The sequence below is a fragment of the Rhinolophus sinicus genome, chromosome 8, assembly GCF_057876585.1.
Source record: "Rhinolophus sinicus isolate RSI-liver-muscle chromosome 8, RSI-T2T, whole genome shotgun sequence".
Lineage (NCBI taxonomy): Eukaryota > Metazoa > Chordata > Mammalia > Chiroptera > Rhinolophidae > Rhinolophus > Rhinolophus sinicus.
This window is the reverse complement of record NC_142508.1, coordinates 68,707,846-68,722,213: the sequence shown is the minus strand read 5'-3', so window position 1 is coordinate 68,722,213 and position 14,368 is coordinate 68,707,846.

The following is a 14,368-nucleotide window of genomic DNA, read 5'->3' as shown; positions in this document are numbered from 1 at the left end:
GTTGAATGACATACAATTATTTTAAGCAAAAGTACGCCTCTGCACTGAGATTTATAATGTAGTTAGGTGTAACAGACTTGACAACAGGAGCAAAAATGATGGATGCAAGGAAATAAGTAGAATTACACACAAAATTCCACGATTCTTACATTTTATGTGAAGTAATACAATATAGAATAGTTTTTAATGTGATAAAGGATACATATTGCAATTCCCAAAGCAGCCACTATAAAAATAACAAGGTAAAGCTAAATAGCCAATAGAGGAATACAAATGGAAAACTATGAAGCACACGCGCGTTCACACACACACACACAATATGATAAATATACCATCTCAAAGGCAGAGATAATCAGATTGAAGTTTTAAAAAATCAAGACTCAATTATGTAACAATATGCTGAAGACATACTTTATACATACGGATAGAAAGCTTGAAAGTAAAAGAATAGGAGAAAGTATATAGTGAAAACAGTAAACATTAGACCAGGAGAAACCATATTAATTTCAGGGAAAACAAACTTCAAGATAAAGTGTATACCCAGAGATAATGGAGACTGCTTTTTAATGATAAATGGTCAATTCACCAGGAAGACCTAAAGCATAAATGTGTACATGTAGAATAACAGGGCTTAACAATACGTGAAGACAAGCTGATAGAACTGAATGGTTGAATAGCTAAATCTACAATCAGACTTGGAAATATTAATATCTCTTTATCAGTAACTGGTTGGACTACACACACAAAAATCAGTAAAGGTGAATAATATCACTGATGTTTACATAATCGACATTTCACCCAAGTAATGTAAAACATACATTTTTTTCAAATGCAATGAAATAATAATCAAATAGTCATTATGTCAAGCCAAATTATTCTCAATAAATTTCAAGACATTGTAATCTTACAGAGTATGTTTTAACAAAGAATAATTAGAAATCTAAAATTATACAATAGAAAGGCCTAAAATATTTGGAAAGTGAAGAACATCCTTCTAAATAATTCATGGTATAATGAAGAAATGATAAGAAAAATTACGAATTATTTTGAACAGAATAATAAAAATAGAACGTATTTACAATTTGTGGAATGCAGCTAAATAGTGAGTTCTTAGAGAAAAATTTAGAGCTTTAAACGTTCACAGTAGAAAAGAAGAAATGTTTAAAATAAATGATCTAAGTCTCTACTTTTTGAAGCTATGAAAGTGAGCAAATTAAATCTAAAGTAAGTAGAAAGAAGAACATTAATAATAAGAACTTAAATTAACAGACAACAAATTATTAAGAAAATTAACAAAGTCAAAAGTTGGATGTTTTAAATAATAAAATCGATTAATCCCATAGGAATAGTGATCGACTGAAAATCAAAACTATATGTCCAGCACGTAAGAATCTTGAAAGCTGCCATTCCATCCTAACAAGTAAAAATGTTAGCTAACTGTAAAAGTAAAATACAAACTGTTCCTTAGGTATGTGGAGGAGCGAGGGCACAGAGCAAATCGCTGTCCTGAAACTGTAGTGACCGATGGGGGAATAAAAAAAATCACTATTTACTAGAGCAGAAGTCAACAATCAGAAACTTGCACAGGAACAAGTGATGGGTATATCAATGGTCTTAATGTTCAAATTAAAAGACAGAAATGGTCAGATTGTATCAGAAAACATAATCCCACTATATATTGTCAAGAAACCTACTTTAAATATAAAGACACATATAGATTAAAAGTAAACGGGTAAAGAAAGATACACCAAGTTAATAGTAACCAGAAGAAAGCAAGAGTGACATTGTTTTCTACAAACTTTCATTTGCATTAACTGTAGTGTATGTAATAGTGCCTCCAACAAATATACCCTGGACCAACCTATGTCCAGGCATAAAAATTCATCATGGTCTATTGCCATAGTTATGACAAGATGATGGCAAAACTACTTCTACAAAGAACTGTGATATTCGATAAAATGAGAAAAAAAAAACCACGTGTGTTTTTATTTTGTTCCTCTGTATGTTCCTACTTGTCTAACCTGTGATTTTTCTACGATCACTAAGACATATCTAATAAGAATAAGAACAGCGACAATAATAATAGTTTGAAAAATAATCTCGAGCCTTTGAGCTGGATATGGAGAGCATGAGGTCAGGGAAGTTTGCTCAGTGAGAATGGCACAGCAGTAAAACTGACAAAAGTAGGTGATTATTGAACAACAACGATGCCTCAACCTATGAGATAAGCCCCCACAACTCTGCGAGCGAATAATACCAATATGCTCACCACTCACATCAATCTTCACTGAAGAAAGAAAAGAATTAAATAAAGGAAAGTAAGATAGTACAGACGAAAGGAACATCATTAGTCAGGGGAAGAAAAAGTGAAATAATGTTTTATATGTGGGACCTGCAACTAGTGTAGTACACTTGGAAGAAAAAAAACATCCCAGTATATCAACTAGAGAGTCACAAGTCTAGAGTGGAATAACTGAAACCATTTATAAAGTGAAAATCATAACATCTTAGGTTTGGGAAATAGCTTTGTAATCACTTACCCACATCATTCCCTGCTTCCAGCACCATAGTCACCCTGATGTAGCTTGACCACAAACACTTTTATACACTGGCAACACAAGGGCTCTTTGGTGGTCCTAATACATTTTTTTAGAAATCTTTCTAAGTAAACAACACCACAATAATTCTCATAATATCACAGAATTAGTCTCCCTGATTTTCACTCACACTGTTTTACCAGTTAGGTTCTCAAAGATCCAATGACTTTTCCTTATGCAATACGTAAGACCTCTGAAAACCTTCTACTTTTGACATTTTTCCAACTAGTAACACAGATGTAATTAGTACAGTAACATTTGGATACTTAATGTTAGACCTAGGTATTTGCTTTTCCCCCTTTAAGAAAATGCTACTTCAGGGATCACTGAACTCTTAGCACCATTTCCTAGGGTTCTCCAAACATTATTAGGGCATTGGATAGTGTCAAACATGTCACAAGTAAGTAATACTGATTTCTTAAGTAGCACAAAATATTAGAATCATTTACCATTGTACTAACTGCTTACCAACTCAGCTGTGTTAGGTTTGGAGGTCAGACCCCAGGTTGAACTGCAGGAAAGGTAAAGGGGAATCTGATGGGAACAGTATCCCGTTGGCTTATTTTGGTTCACAAATAACGTCTAGGGCCACATCTAAAACTACTTGCCACGGTTTCAAACACATGGGAAGTTTGAGGACTGCTCACAGAATGATGGTCCTAAATATGGTTGGTCTGAAAGAATAGGAAACATAGTATGGTGAACCGCAGCCAGTGGTGAGGATTAGATGGTTATTGTGTTAGTGAGATGTTGTGAGAAGTTGGTCCATTGTACTCTGTGGCAGCTGAGGATATTTGAAAATCTCAAGAAAAAAAAAATAAATGAAGCCTCAAGGTGACAGATTTAGATGTAGAAACAACTGGAGGCTGAGGAAGAATGAACAATGGGAAAGACAATTGGTAGAGCTAGTTGGAATTATGAGGTGAAGATTTGAAAAGGTAATGTCAAAAATAGTGAACACTTTCTTAAACTTGCCTACAGGGAATCCTTAAGGGGCAGGGCTGGCCACATTGTATAGGATAAAACTTGGGTAATTTTATATCCTATATGGCTTATTCAGTATCACTTACCACTAATAAAAGCATAATGTGTTATTCGTGAATGTTCAAGTTCAAGTCATAGAATAAGCAAAGGATAACAGTTTATTCTCAGTATAGCCTACATGTTTTCTTTAAATTTTATTGGTAAAATATATCACGTATGATGGGGATTTTGAAAGCACTGTATCATTTAGATTCAGCTTTTAAACAGTGTATACTTTGATGTGTCATAGAATCTAATAAAAATGCTAAACCAGGCCATTAAATATTTATGTGCCATTTATATATTGTGTTGGGAAGGGACTTTAATTAGTTTGCTGCACAAGAGAGAATCTGCATTTCCATAAGAAGAAGAAATGTTAAGATGGATGTTGTAACCATGATTTCCTACATAGAATGCTTTCGGGTCCAATCTGGAAACTATTCAAACAACATTATAGAAATAAGAACAAGATGGACTGAGCATAAAAAAATATATATATAAAATGAAGATTACTCAATCAACGATAATATGTGGTAATTAAGGTTGATGTGATAAAATGTAAATTACAGAGAATGTGGAGGATATTTAGTGCTCTGATAAAGTAAACTTTCTGATTAGCTGAGGGTACATCAAAAAAATTTATTTTATTGCCTTACTATGATAATTTGGGCACATTCTTAAGATTTTAATTAATCCAATATCTTTCAGTGCCTCCGGAGGGATGCCTGGGGAATTGTAAAGAACTTTAGAGTGAAAGGGTTGGGCTCAATGAAATCCAACTGTCCCAGGACTGAGCTGCACAAACTTGGGCAGGTTATTTGCTGAGCCATATTATTTTTGATTTGTTGATTGGCAGTTTGAATTGTTTTCATGGATTCCCTGCACTAATAGCAAATTAGAGAAGTTATGGCTTCATTCATAATCGCAGCTGTAGGCTCATAATAGACGCTCAACCAAAGCCCCTCTCCCCCACTCCTGTCTCAAAGTCATTATCCTACATATATTTTTATTCCTGTTTATATTTTCAATTAGCACATTTCTTCTGGATCTCTCTGTCATGACTATTTCCTCCCAGTTCTCCATCACCACTTAAATTTAGACACTTAACACAATCAGCTTTCTAAAGAATCAGTCACCCATCACTCAAACTCTTCCAACTCATGTGACTATATTAATTGTTCTAAATTATGGATTCCAGTTCCAATTTTAATCCGTTGCCTATCTTTCCAAGTCCTCATCTCTGCATCTCTACATTTAGAGTGCACTGTTCCAAACAGGGAGCTTTTGCTTAGACGGTGAAGAGTAGCTACGAACACTACGCACGATAAGAACTCTTGTACACTATCTTCATTGTTTTGCCGCCAAGTAAAATATTTTTATTTTATTCTCTGTGAGCCAGTTATTTTACCTGTCTGTGACTCAGCATTTTCCTCTGTAAAATGGGCATAATAAATATTGTTTAGCACATAGAGTAATGTGCAAAAAAAATATTTGTTGTCATTGTTAGAGTTGCTATTAAACTCTGCAGATTCTTAGAACACCAATTCCCCTAGGATTTTTTCTATGATCATGTCATTTCACAATGGTCTTGCTCTTTTAAACTCTATGACATTTGACACTGATCATATTATGTTGTAGATCTTCAATTCACTTGTCTTTTGTTCAAGCCTTGACCTCCAGTAAAAAATAATTATTTGAGAGCATGACCTATGAGTTATAATTATTTTGGATCTTTAGGAGACTCGTGAATATAGTGAAGTGAAGAATGAATAAAAACTATTATAGGGACCTCACAATAAATATGTGTATGTAATATAGTCTTACATGTTTATTTTTGTTGTTGTCATTAATTTTATATTTCTGTGTTTTAAATTTATCTTCTACATTAAAGTAATAATTTCTTACATCACTTTCCTGACCCCTTCCCAGGAAATTCTATTTGCCAGCCCCTCCCCCAAACATAAGTGCTCATGGAAAGGGAACCATTGATTAATTTGATTAATTAATTATTGATTTACTCACTTAGAATTTGAATTGAATTCTAACACTTTGATCAAGTTTTGCAGTATCTGTACAATAACTCACAAATGGCAGTAGAGAAATAAATATTTCTCAAATAATGTTTCCCTTCTTGTTTTGGCTTCTTTACAATCACACTTTTCTACAAAGCTTTCTATGATATTATTCATCCATACTTCCGTATATATAACATTGTTCCACTGAGCTCAGAAGTCAATAACTCACTACTATTAGTAAAACTTTTACTAATGACAACAAATCAGAAAAGCATAACTGAAATCAGCAAGATGATAAACATTGTATGTGAAACTCAATGTGAAAAACTTAGGTGATATTATTAACACTGTAGTTATTTAGGTCTTTTTATTCCCATCATCAGTGGATAAAATCAGAAGCACAGACTTCAAATTCTAATAAAGAACAAAAATCACCTTTAAAATAAGACATCAAATCATAGGGAAAAAAGCTAATCAGTGAAAGTGTGAGGCTTGACATCAAATGGGAATATTTCTAAACACTGTCAATAATATTTGGTGAAGAAATTCATACTGAATATCTAGGATTAAAAAAAGAAGGGAGTCAGAATATTATGACCTTGGGGAATTCTCAAGTGTGAAAGTAAAAGCAATGCTAGGAGATAGGAGATATGATAAGAAATTCTATATTAAAACGAGAAGCAGACTCCAAGAGAAAAAAAAAGCTTCATATTTACTTTGAAATCATCTATTCTTTTCTAAGGACTTATCCATTTGAAAAGGTGAAAAGGAAACCAGATTAATTATTTGGGAAATACAGAAGGAAATAAATGGTAAGAACATTTATTTTACTCTGAATCATTTCCAATCCACAATTTTATGACAATAATATCATCTGGCACATAGTAGGTACTGAATAAAATTTATCTTTTTTAGTGTCTAATATTTTTGCACTGCAATTCTTTCTACAATGACTTATAGTTGTAGGATTAAAAAAAGTCAAGTATCATTATGGAATACATTTTTTTTAAAATCAGAGCCTTAACTACATGATAGCAGCTCCCTATTGTTATCTGTTAAAAGGTTTCAAAGATTATATGACATGAATATGATCTCATGTTTAAGTAGAGAGACACACCAAGGACTGACCATTTTGCAAGCTCTATTTACTCTATTTCATAATGGGGGCTTAACATTTTCCATAATATTTAGCTATAAAATATTCATTCCTATTTGATGGCAGAAAATTATCTTTAAGAAGAGTTACATTCACGATCTTATTTAGTAAGAGTGGAGGGTACTCGATGAAAGATGAAGGTGTAGAGAGCTAAGAGAGAAGGATTATGAACATTCATATGGTCATAGTGGATAATGTATGATGCGTCAGAAACATAAATAATTTCTAATATGAGAATTGAGCCGCGGAGAAACGCAGTGAGCTATGAAACTATATGAGCAGAATGGAGCATATACACATATATATCTTTGGTGAAACCTGCATTAGATTTGACTTCATACTTTTTTTTCCCCCCAGAAAATGTCAATAAGTGACCACAGGATTGGAACAAAGTCAACTGTATCATGGGGAAACCACTGTGACCTGCTTAAAAGCCATGGCGGCTTGTCTCTAGCCACAACCATCCTTTATCCCAGCTTTCTGGGGATTGCCAAGTTACCTATCATTGTTGCCTGACACAAAGGTGCGTATTTTTATAACAGGACTTGGAACATAGACTTTGGAGTCAGATATGACTGACAGTTATTTGTTGTCAGATCTTGAGTAAATTACTTAACATCTCTACGTCTCATTTAATGCATTTGTAAATGTCAATAAAAATAGTACCTTCAAAGAATAGAGGTGAGGGTTAAACGGAATGGTATTTGTAAAATGTTAAGTCTTTCTTTTCTTCCCATACCATCGTGTGTGTGTGTGTGTGTGTGTGTGTGTGTGTGTGTGTGTGTGTGTGTGTGTGTTTAATACACTTCTCACGATGCATTTGCAATCATCTATTTACTTGTCCTTTTTACCTGGACTCTGAATGTGTGCTTGTATCTACTCTGCTGGGTATCAATTACCCCACCTCATATTCGCTGCCAACCAATCTCTACCTTTCTTAGGATTGCACGATTATCCCTTGGAGTCTGGCTTCCAGGTGCTTTTTGCCAGGGGAGGTGCCAGCAGTAGATCTTAGGCCAGGGAAGAGAGAGATGCTGGGTTATTTATTTCCCTGGCTCTTTTCTTCATGGGTTTCGTGACTTGGCAGTGACCCTCTACCAAAGACCACGGCTCCTATCAGGTAGATGTCTCTACCCGGCTACCACTCCAGGTTCCTTCAACTCCCTCCTTCTCCCCCGACCCTTTATACAAGTGAGTGGCAAAAACTGCAGATTCCCCCTCTAGGCAACCTAGTGGTACAGCACTACCCCTTCTTGTTTTCCTAAATTTACCCATATTGTACAGATAGCAAACTTTATAGATTCAACTCCTTCAAAATATCCACTCACTATGCAATCTACATGACCTTAGGCAACTAAACCCCTCTAAACCTTGCTGTTTTCATGTGTAAAGTGAGGTTAATTGTTTACCAGTGTGATAAGTATGTATGAATTAATAAGTTTATTTATGTAAAGTACCCATCACAGTAACTTAATGTGGAATAAATGAATTAAGATAAAAATCGTTTAAAATACTGACCTATAGTACAAGCTCAATACATGTTAAAATGTACTGCTAGGATCCCTCTCTTACAAGCATTATTTTCTTCTCTGGTATTATACAGTTTTCTTTATCTCGTATTTCAATGTGTTATAAATTACCTCTGCAAAGTGTATCTACCTCAATAGTCTGCAAGGTCCCTGCAAGGTTCGGGCTTCCTTCAACCTCCTATAACTACCGCTTGTCATAGGTGGGGCACAGCAGACACCCATGAAATCTATGAAAAACCTGAATGAATTCATCACTCGCAGTTCCTTTGTGAATAAAAGTCAACATGTACAGTTATTACACTTAACATAGCATCAAAGACCAGTTCCTTTACTTTAGTGTCTGTGTTTCTATACCTAGAGATAAGACACATTTTGGGGAGAACATTGCTATCGTTATTCGTCAAGCATCTGGAGTTTTACTGAAAAATGAAATGATTGGGATGATTATGTCCCTAACAGGCTTATACGACATCTGCCAGAGTAAACTCAAGCTACGGAGAAAGTGAAAACCTCACATAATGTTCCATTATCAGTAACAAGGCATCATTCAAATTCAGATATTTATGGATGTTTTTATCTTATTTAAATTTGCTGATTATGAAATTTTATTTGAGATGGATTGTTTTAATACTTCTTCCCTGTCATAACTTAATGATCTAAAGAATCTTCAAAACTTATTTTGAGGTTGACATAGAATCAAAGCATATAATTAAATGCAATTATCAAGGTATCTACAGGATAAATACATAAAGAGAGATTGTACAAATGCTTAAAAATGTAACTAAAAATCCTTTTTTATTGTTTGTTTGTTTAAATCGCTTTTCAATTACCTAATTGTATATTCTTTTCGAATTTCAACTACTCTGGATTGGGACGAATACAACTGAATTCAGTGCTGCTGTGAGGAATTAATGGAAAAGATGTAAAAATAGCCAGCATAATTCCTATCATATTGAATGCACTTAATAAGTATTCATTTACTAACCTTACCCCATCCATTTGTTTTAGTTTAATATAGATTTTTATATAGGCATAAGCCAGGTTAATGGCAGGAACAAAAATTAAAAAAATAAAAATAAAAAAATAAATAAACATAAACATAAACATGACAAAACAGAGACCAGATTATATACCATTAGGGATTTCATGGATCAAAATCTATTTACTTATATCCATAGTACCTCTTGCTTTTCTCATGGAAGGGATGTTGTTTAATTTCCTATGAGGGGTAATACGTCAGAAAGTAGAAGAACATATTTCTATCTCTGTATCCGTCATCATCTTCCTGAGTGACTGTGGCCAAATTACGTCTACAGCCTTTAGCTTCCTCATTTACACAACATAGACTTGGAGTTGATATTCTTAGGAAATTATATGAATTGCTGCAGTTTGAGTGGCTCCCTTGGCCTAACAACTTATTTCATTATTGTTGGCCCATGAATAAACCAGTATTTTAGAAAAAGTGACCACCAAATGCATATAAGGCCACGTTGGCTAAGGAAATAACTAGGACTCAGAAACCTCAGTTTTTGGTAATTGTTCTGTAATAAACTTCCTTTATGGCTTTCAGACTTTTGTATGGTTTCAATGAACTTAGATGTTCTCACCTCTAACATGAAAGTATATGAAAACCATGACTTCTGATCCCTATCTATTATTCTTCTTTATTTGTTTGTTTTTCATTTTACACTGTAGGATTTCCTCAGTGTAAAGTACATTATTTCTGGTATTAAACAAACAAAAGAGTTTCCTTAGATTGTCCTCAAGAAGCTGCAATGTTAGAAACACATACAGGTATTTTAAAATTTATACATGTTATCAACAATGTCAATCATATAAAGTCTGTGGGTTCTGACACTTGACCACCTCAACTCTTTCATTCAAGACTCAATTCAATTTTGACTCAGAGAAACAGGGTGTAAAGAAGCCTGAACACCTAGAAAAGTTTCTAACAGAATCAATAGCTCATAGAGGCCATTTCTGAGTAAATAGGATATTTCTGCTCTTTTGTTCTCTTGCCACATCCCAACCCAAATAATAATGAATATCCACAGTGACAACATGGAGGCCTTTGTAATATAGAATAGATTCAATTTTGAACATTTACTAAAAAGCTATACATGGCATTTGAGGCAAAGTATTTTCACTTCTCAGATGACCAAAGTAAATTGAGACATCATTTGTTAAATAGGAGAGAAGATTAAGACTATTTCCCTGCTATAAATTGAAACCTAACAGATAAAATGCCCATTAAAATGTCTATGGAGTTATAAAAATGAAATATATTTGCTCCACTTAGGCAATAACGGAGCTATGGAACTAATGTGTCCTTTATTATCACATATGGTGGTGAAGAGAACTTTCTATTATTTCCGAATAACCCTCACTTTTTAATATCTTTTTTTATAATCCTAAATGCATACAACTGCCTTCTTTATAGGGTCTATGCAACACTTGGCTAAACACTAAACCAGTGGGCTGATTGGAGATGCATTACAGGGACCAATGGAAAGTGATCATGACTTTATAGCAACGATATGGTCAAAAGGACAAAGATGAATGAATGCTACTGTTCTTTAGATTGCAGACAAATCTATAGAGCCAAAAGTGTTAGGCAAATGTAGAAGCCAGTTTTGGAGAAGACAACGAGAATTTGTGAAATGTGATGGTAAAAGGAGCATAGCTTTGACTCTAAAATGAGTTTCTCGCAAAAACTCATAGACACAGACAATAGTTTAGTGGTTACCAGAGGGTAAGGGGGGTGGGGGGTGGGAGATGAGGGCAAAGGGGATCAAATATATGGTGATGGAAGGAGAACTGACTCTGGGTGGTGAACACGCAATGTGATATACATGATGCATTACAGAATTGTACACCTGAAATCTATGTAACTTTACTAACCATTGTCACCCTAATAAACTTTAGTAAAAAATGAAATACAGTGAATTTCTTGGATCTTCCTTTTATTATCAACTTCTAATGCCCGTATGGTTTCATGTACATAGCAAGTGGTTACGGCCTTCCAACTGTTGGGGAAAACAAATGAATCTAAAGGATTCACACTTAATGACATTTGTAAAAGAAAGAAACAATGAAGGCATCCACAGGCTCTATGCTGACTCAGCAGTTCCAAACACTTCTATATTAAATGTGGAAGTCAGCCAGAAAAGAGCTTTAAATATCTTAAAAAAAAAAAAAAAAAAAAAAAAAAAAAAAATGACACAGAATAAAAAATAATAAATTAAAATTGGCTCTTTCCTAGCATGACTGTTTATGATGTTTGTAAAAGAAATTTATGAGACAGACTCTCTTCCCAGTAAAATTTACAGATTGGTTTATTCTTTGACAAAAGATGTGAACAGAACAATTTTGCAATTGCCTGAAAAGAATGCTGGATTTATGGCCTGGTCAGAATATAACAGAAATTTAATCATCCAGAAGAGATGAAAGTGAGGTAGTCAGCAAAACCTCCTTCCCGAGTACAAATGAACCAGCAAAAGCTATCTCATTATGGAGACACTGTGGTAAGTAAGAGATGGTAGAGACTTGGAGGGAAGGAGGGAGAGATAAAGCAGAAGACAGCTGGAAGATGGGGTATTGATAGGGAAGGAAATGGAGATAGATGATGAGATTTATCTTCTTCATAGTATCTGTAAGCCCATAGGGCAACTTCAAACATGAAATCAAGTTGCAAGTACAGTTGAAGGAAGAGACTATCCACCTACAAACACCCGGTTATAGTTGAATTGTGTCCTCCGAGAAATTTGTATGTCAAAATCCTAACCCCTAGTACCTCAGAATGTGAACTTACTTGAAAATAGGGTCATTTCAAGTGCAACTAGTTACATTCAGCTGAGGTCATTAGAGCGGGCCCTAACCCAATATGACTGGTTTCCTTATAAAAAGTATAAAGATGAACGCAAAGACAGATACACAGGGAAACTGCCATGTGCAGATGGAGACAGAATGGAGTGATGTTTCAGGCCAATACCTGCCAGCAAACCACTAGAAGGCAGGCAAAAGGCAGAGCCCTCAGATAGAACGAACCCTGTCAGTACTTGGATCTTAGGTGTCTGGCCTGCAGAACAGTGAAAAAATATATTTCTGTGGTTTAAGCCACACAGATTTTGATATTTTGTTAAATAAACCCTAGGAAATTGATACTTGCCCAGTACCTCCACTCTTACATAACTGTAAAAGGAAGCTCCCAATAACAATCCCTAAAATATCCAAATCTTCATTCCAGTTTAAGATCAACAAGAAAAGTCTCTTCAAGAAGCCTAAACTTACTAAGAACTATTTGATTCCATTGCATTCTGAAGGCACTGGTATATATTCCATAGTGAGCCCTATAGCTCTGGATTTTAAACAGTGTGATTGCATTGTAATTGGTTCTCCAATATCTAGTCTCCCTGAATACATGTTAAGCTTCTTGAAAATAGAAGGTTTTCTCCTTCTAAATACTAGGAAAAAGCCAAATATACAAATGTGCTTAATTAATATATATCAAAGTAGCCTATCTGATAGTCTTCAGAGCCAAACACTTTAGAATCTAAAATTTGGCTCTGCCACATTCCACACAGATGTACTTTGCCTTAGGATAAATGTAAAGATTAGCGATTACAGATAAATATTTGCTAAACTACCAACTCATAGAAGGCATCCAATAAGTAGCAGCTGATAAATGATAGATGGCAAAGTATAGGGAAAGGGTTCCATATGGAATGTGCAATCACAGAGGTGTATAAGATCCGGAATTTTCTGACCATGGAAAGATGATCTGCTACCTGACCTTTGGTGTTCTCCTCGGGATAAGTAGGATGATGATAAACAGCTTCGGCATGAAATGATCTAGACTTCCCTCTAGTACGTTATATGAACTCAACAAGTTATATAAACACATCAAGTATTAACTCTCTCTCCCTTGATATATGGAATAATTAGCAAATTGAACATATACATGCAAGTTCTGACTACTCCCTTTTAAAAGTGGTTTTATAAGCACCCCTCCCTCATTGACTTGCCAAATTGTGCCCCTATGAAAAGTCTCAGTTTCTATCTTAGTTTTAAAGAAAGAAAGATTTTTAGACACCCAAGCCTTTAAATTAAGCCTTGGGTCCAGTGTTAGATCGTCCATAACAAATGTATCTTGAGTCAATCATGTTTATCACCAAACTGGATTTAAATCCTAGATGTACTCTGTTATCTCCTTGATTATATAGAAGCCCAACTTAAACTGATAAAACTGATGAATGAAGACACATCCTAGTTTTTCTCTTTCTCTCTCTCTTCCATTTGTAAGACTCACTTCCTGCAACTAACAGATTCTTAAGATAATGGATTGCATACATGTATTATAAAAATACAGGATGTTGCATGGAATTGACTTCTGTGTCAAAACGCAAACCCAAATCAGGGATCCCAACGCCACGAGGAACCCCGCTCTGCTGTCCCTCCTTGCTTCCTGCATAACTGACTTGTTCTTTTCTGTTTAGACATTCTTTGCATCTTTGTTTCATACTGCCCAGTTTATAGTCTCATACACTCCCTAGCTTACAGGTTAAATATCTAGCCACTTGAAGAGAGAAATAATCTCACCCAGTCCCAATTGCCAAATTACACACAAAAGAATTCCGACTGTGCCAGTTTAAATTATGTTCCTCACTCTAATCCAATTCACTCAGGATGTGGGATTTGAATTCTGTTTTAATACAAGACTACAATGTCCCACTGACTGGACTATGTGAATGGAGGGTGGCAGGGGTAAGGGTTCCGGAAATAAAGTCTGGGAGGCATTCCAGAAGGTATCGGATATCTCTAGTCCCTTTCCATGTCAGAGACCCTGTCTTTAATCATTATAGAATTAGACAAACAGTTTGTGTGGCAACTTCTCCTCCTCCTATGAATTGAATGATTCACTTGTCTCGCTTTCTGGTCATGCTGTGACTTCCCTGTTTGTGCAGATCTCTGAGAGCTATGACTGATGCCTGTGTGGTTCTGGGTGTTTAGAAGGACACCTGAATTGACTATCAGTGTGCATTTTCCTCC